General features: G+C 36.7%; 1 long non-coding RNA gene across 1 annotated transcript; it reads left to right on the top strand.

The window, feature by feature from the left end:
• Positions 1-584: 584 nt before the first annotated feature.
• Positions 585-985, top strand: LOC114580252. The gene is made up of 2 exons (XR_003701596.1): positions 585-653; positions 746-985. It is a non-coding gene; the product is annotated as an uncharacterized LOC114580252 (long non-coding RNA).
• Positions 986-6,383: the final 5,398 nt, after the last annotated feature.

Genomic DNA, 6,383 nt, shown 5'->3' with positions numbered 1-6,383 from the left:
AAACTTTTCTAAATTTGCTAGACGGGTCTTTAATTATTGTCCTTAGGGTGTCACTATGTTGCATAGGTTTAAAGTTAGGTTTGGAGCTAACCCTTGAAGGTAACAAATGCATGGAACACATAAAAATAGTAAACACACCATGTCCTTAGATCTAGGAGAGCATAAACTAAGTGCTCGTGGTGCATCCTACACATGCAAGCTACGACAAAGGAAAAGTAAGTACAACTAATGAAGGAATTAGTGGATGATTGGGACTCAATCATCCACTAATTCATTCCCCCATGATTGCTCTTCATGTGCAAAACCTATGCTTAAAATTTCATGGATAGTAGATCTCCCAAAAAAAATTAGTATTTAGTATATAAGTAATTTGAAAATAATTTAAAATACTTATGTAAATATATAGATTATGGAAAATAAAATAATTTTAAAATAAATCAGTTTATAGTAGATAAACATATGGGAGACACACTGACCACCAAATCGAGGTTTTGAAAAGGGTTTGAAAATAGTTTTTAATTTCAAAATAATTATGATAATAGAAGATTCAAATAATAGAAAAATATTCCAATAATAGTATTAGAAATAAGAGAGCTACCTCTTGCTTTCATTGAGAAGACAAAACAGACGTCTGACTGCATTATTTTCTACAGGTTTGTTATGTACTTATGTGATAATTTTTTAAGCTTCATACTATGTTTAAGGATGCACCATTAATAAATCAAGTTGCGATTATTAAATGCAGGGATGGTGTTAGCGAAGGCCAACTCAATGATGTTGTTTTGACAGAAATTGATGCTATTTGAAAGGTTATTTTCTCATTATGTAGTTCTCTGTGACGAAAATAAGTTTAGTGCACAGATTCACCAATACTTATGTTACACGTAGGTGTTTTCTATCTGCTATTGAGTTATTTTTTCGTCTAAACTTATTGCAATATTTTAGTTTTTTGAATAAATATGCTCGATGCACGCGCTCGGTATCATTAGGTAATTGTCGAAAGTTTATCTATATATATATATATATATATAATTTTTTATTTAAAATAATTTTAAATTAATGGGGCCGCGAATACGAGTTAAACGAGGTATTGTGCGTCAAAAATGGGTCTAAATGGATTTATGGATATTTTTTGGGTGAAAATCCACTTAAAATCTATTTAAAACAAATTTAAATTCCAAATTATGACCGGGTGACACGTGGCGGCCCGGGATTGGATCCCGGGACCGCGGCCAATGATTGCGCATCACCGCAATCATTGGTGCGTGATTACAGCGACAGTCACTCCTTAACCACGTCGGCATCCGCTGTCCACCGTCGGATCCGCGCGGTTCTGGATGGACGGACCAGATCGGATTCGGTGGCTGCCTTGACCGCGCGGTCAGACTCAAGTTGAGCGGTCCCCGTGGAACGAAGGATCAGGATCGCTGATCGTAGATCCAACGGCCCAGATTCGTTCTAGGCTTGCAGGGGCTCCATCCGATACCTAAAATGATGAATCGTCTCGTTCACAAGATTTACCCAACCAAATCGAATGAAACTTTAGGCATATGATCTACACATGAAGAGCATCATTGGGGGACAAATCTTGCTTCCTAAAACACGATATATGGGAAGTTATTTAGATCTAAGTGTGCTAAATTAGGGTTTAAGTTTTATCCTAATCCACACGGTGGATTCGGGAGATCTTGGGCTGGTTGCACTTGTAGACTGTCCATGAATCCTTCTCTAGTTGAGCTCGAGCTCCGATTTGTCCTGGATCTACCGGAATTTGCTCTAGAAGGGAGGTGGGGCTTGGTCTCACCGGGATCTCGTCGCCGGCGGCTCGAGGAGGTCGAGATTGAGTAGGAAAACGTGAAGGGAGGCTGTGGGAGTCTTCTCATAAAATCTCAGAGGATGGGGAAGTCTATCTAGAAAGCAAGAGCAAAAAAAGCCCTTTTTGAAACCTAATTTCACCTATTTAAATGTCTAAGCTCAAGATCAACGGTCTAGATCTAATCTAGGTTGAATTGGGAGGGAAATTAGAGGGAATTAGCCGTGGTTTTGATTTGAAATTCAAAGAGAATCAATAGGCATTGATTGGAGCAATGAATGGGCTCTAATTGGGCTTTAAATAGGTTAAATTAACCTATTAAAGGCTAGATTTGACCAAGTCAAAGTTTGACTTGGTCAAACCAGTCAATTAGGTCAGAGGAGTCAAGGGATTGGGCCATGAATGGGCTTGGATTTGATTTAGATTTAACCAGATTGACCCAAAGCCTAGTCCTGGGCTCAACCGACTCAGATTGACTCAATGAACCCATTGGAGAGGGTCTTGGGGTCTGACTTGGTCAATTTGACCAAGTCAACCTCTTTGACCAGGAGTCTGGGCAAAATCAAGGTCAGCACAGCATTCTAAATTGAGGATTAGCCCCTTGATTTTGCTCTTTAGGGCTTCCCTGCCACCTCCAAAGACCCTCCTCCAAAATAAGACCAACACCCCCTCCCCCTAAGAACATCAGAGCCATATTTGTTGAGAAGGCAACTCCCTCCATCTCAAAAACCCAATGACCCTCCCTCCCATTGCCAATTGGAATGTTAATAGCCCTAAGAAAGTCACCACTTGTGAAGATCTTATCAAGTTGCAATAAATCAAAATGTTATACATCCTTAAGGCCAAAATTCTAAATTCTTTGGTGTTGGATCCTTAGTTTTGTGAGTCTCACAAAGTTTTTGAGAATTAATCTAGTTATCATAATTTTTCCTCTTCTTCCCCTGGAAGAATATTGCTAAAATGGGATCCCTCCAACATCTCTTTTCCCCCTCCCTCTGCTCTCCTTAAATCATCCATAGGACCCCCTCTTCTGGTGTTTCTCCTCTTATTTTTCTATATATGATTTATGCTGCTAGATCTCCCAACGAGAGGAGAACTCTTTGGTAGCAGATTCAAACTCTAACTTTCACCTTTTCCTATCTCTGGCTAATTATTAGATACTTCAATTATTATAGATATGCTTCTAAGAAACCTAGTGGATATGTTTTACATTTTAGCAGGTTTGGTGAGCTTAACAACCTTATTTTCAATATTGGCATCCATGATGTTGCCTCTATTGGTCAATTTTACACATGGTTCAACCAAAGGGTCGACAACCCTACGCACATCAAGCTGGATAGAATTATGGTTAACTCTACCTAGCTTTACTATGTCTCAACTTTGTATTATATAATTGAACACCTCATTACTCTGACCACTCCCGTCTGTACTCTTTTCTTATACCAACATAACTAAAAGTTGCAAGTTTATGTATAAGAACTATTGGGTTTACATGAATGGTTTTTGTGAGACTATTATTTTAACTTTTTCTTCCTCTATTTACGGTATCCCGATTGCCACCTTATTTGCTAGGCTTCACAAGTTAAAATATTTGCTAAAAGGTCCTTATTGAATTATATCGATGAGTTAAGAAACAATCAACTTGGCTGCTTATTGGAGTTATAGAATAATCACCTTGAACACACCCTTAATTCCAACTTAAAGAATTGAATTGCCTTCTAGTCTCCTATCAATCTTCCTGGAACTCTTGGATGACCACATGTGCTGAGTCTAAATGGTTGTCAAATAGTGAAGATGATCTTGGCTTTTTGTATGCTAAATCAATTCCAGGCATAATGTCCACTCCATTAATAGGCTTACTACCTCTCTCAGGCACTTCACTACCCCTTAAGGGATTCCATTCAACACTTTAAGACCCTCTTTAATTCACCCAAACTATTTCACTCTAGCACTTTCAACATATATGATGGGAAAACTATTCCTCCTCAACTCTTAAACTCCTTGATCTCCCCTGTGAACAATAATGAAATTAAAGCAGTGGTATTTTTTCCCCTTCTTCCTTTGCTCCGAGTCTGGATGGCTTTAATTTTAAATTTTACAAAAGCACCAAGGATATTATTGGTTTTCAAGTTTATATTGTTGTTAAGAACTTTTTTCAGTCTAGACATCTTTCAAAAGGTGTCAAACAACCATCACTTTAATTTTTAAGTGTGTACATGCTACCAATATTATAGAGTACAAACCTATATCTCTATGTAATGTGTTCTACAATATCCTGGCTAAGCTTCTTGCTAACAGAATGAAACCCACTTTATCTTTGATTGTCCATGAAAGCCAAGATAGGTTCATTTATAAGAGATGTTCCTTTAATAATATTATGTTAGCTTTAAAACTTTTGGGAGAATTCAAGGCTGCTAACATAGATTATTTCTATGCAAAACTAGATATTAAAAAGGCATTTGATTTTATTTCTTAGGAATTCTTACTATCTATAATGGTGCATAAGGGCATCCCCGCCTAATTTATTAAATGGATTAAAGGTTGTATCAATAGGGTTCGCTTCTCTATTTGTAAAAATAGGGCTCTTGAGGGATACTTTAACACCTCCTCTGGGTTAAGACAAGGTTGTCCCCTCTCCCCCTACTCTTCAGTATTATTATGGATGCTTTTTCCTGCTTGATTGAAGCTCCCAAACCTTCCCTTCACTTTAATGGTATTGTGTCTTACATCCAAAATTATAACTACCTTCTCTACGCAGACGATTTACTTATTTTTGGCTCTACAACTACACAAAATGCTCATTCCTTTAACAGTACCAAGCTTTCTTTTGTCGCTACTTCTAAGATTTATATCAATCAAGCTAAACACTCTATTTTCTTCTCCCCTCACTGCTCTTCTACTTTTGATATATGCTCTAATCTTGGCTTTGCCCTTTCTAGTTTGACTTTAAGGTATTTGGGATTGCCTATTTCTTATACAAGGCTTTCCTCTACTAACGTTTAACCACAACTGAGTAAAATTTACACCCTACTTGATGGTTGAAAAGTTAATTTTTTGTCATTTGTGGGTAGAGTTCAGTTTTTAAAATTCACTATTTTCAATACTTTGTCTTATTTAATAAGAGGTGCTATCATTCCTAAGAATTGCTACAAAATTATTGATAGGATGTGCTATGTATTTATATTTCATGGTAATGTCAATTAAAGAAAGTTCACCTAATTGCTTGGATTAATACTTACCATCCCATGAAGTTTTGTGGTCCCTACTATTCAATCTTTATATCACAATTTTGGTTGTTCTCTTATTTAGAGGCTATTCTTTTATGAGTGGTTTAGAACAAAATATAATTCCCTATGAAAACATCCTCGATCCCATGCATAAAAAATTTGGAAATTTATCTCTAGTATTGCCTTGAAGATTAAAGATTTGATTTCCCTTATTGTTTCTTCTACTGATTGTAATATGCCCATGTTTTGAAACCCTTGGTGCAATCACAAAGCTCTAGCTGAGCTATTTGAGCCACCTAGAAGTTCACATTCCCATGTATAACCTTCATATTTAATGATTGTTGGGTCCTTTCAGACCTTTTCCCTGATACAGTCAAGCAACATATTTTATCTATCCCAATCCTAGATTATCCCTCCTACCCCATTTCTTGGGCAAGCTCTGAATCCCCCAAATTCACAAAAAAAAAAAAATGCATATGATTTTTCTAATTTGCAACATGTTTCTTGGGCTTACTACATCTAACATAAAACTATATTCTTAGATACTCCTCTTATGCTTGGATGGTTTCTCTTAATGGGTTAAAAACTATGGATGTGCTTATTAAAAGATCTATTGATATCTCTTCCACATGCTAACATTGCTTCAAATCAAATGAGTACATCTCCATCTATTTTTTGAATGTAACTTTTCTTTCTCTGTGATTTCTACCTTGCTGTTGTTTTTGGATAGTAGTTTACTTGGACCTTCTATGCATCAATTGTTTTATCATTATGCTAGCTTGCCTCAATTTAATAGGAAGGATAAGAATTTCTACTACTTCACTATTTGTTGTTCTTTCTATTTATTATGGAGAGAAAGGAACAATAGGCGCCTTGCTAGTAATTGGAGCTACTCTTCTTATGTTTGCAACAATATTAGAAAAGCCATCTCTTTTAAAGTGGCTAATTGGAAGTATTTTGCAAGACTAAAAGATGCTTTTCCCAATTACTTCTAAGTTCAACTTATGGGTTACTATTTTGGTTTTCTATGCTTCTTCCGGTCTAGTTTATTTCCCATGGATGATGATGAGTGGCGACCTACTCCAGGTAGTTGTCCCTTTGGAAGACCCTTGTGTTAAACCTCTTCCTGGAAGGCCCATGTGGCATCCTGGGGTGTTGCGTTTGCACTATTCTGATGGTTGGATGATCTGAATTTTCCTATTTTATGTTTGCTTACATGATTGATGGTAGTTGGCTTTTCACTCCCCTGAGTCCATGGTTCCTCTTTATGGTCTTCCTCTCTGATTTTATATCATTTTTATTATCTTTTGGTTTCCCTTACTATAGGTTTTTCTTATTAGTTT

Source organism: Dendrobium catenatum, unplaced genomic scaffold (assembly GCF_001605985.2).
Source record: "Dendrobium catenatum unplaced genomic scaffold, ASM160598v2 fragScaff_scaffold_897, whole genome shotgun sequence".
Taxonomy (NCBI): Eukaryota; Viridiplantae; Streptophyta; class Magnoliopsida; order Asparagales; family Orchidaceae; genus Dendrobium; species Dendrobium catenatum.
This window is presented reverse-complemented; position numbering and strand designations above follow the sequence as displayed.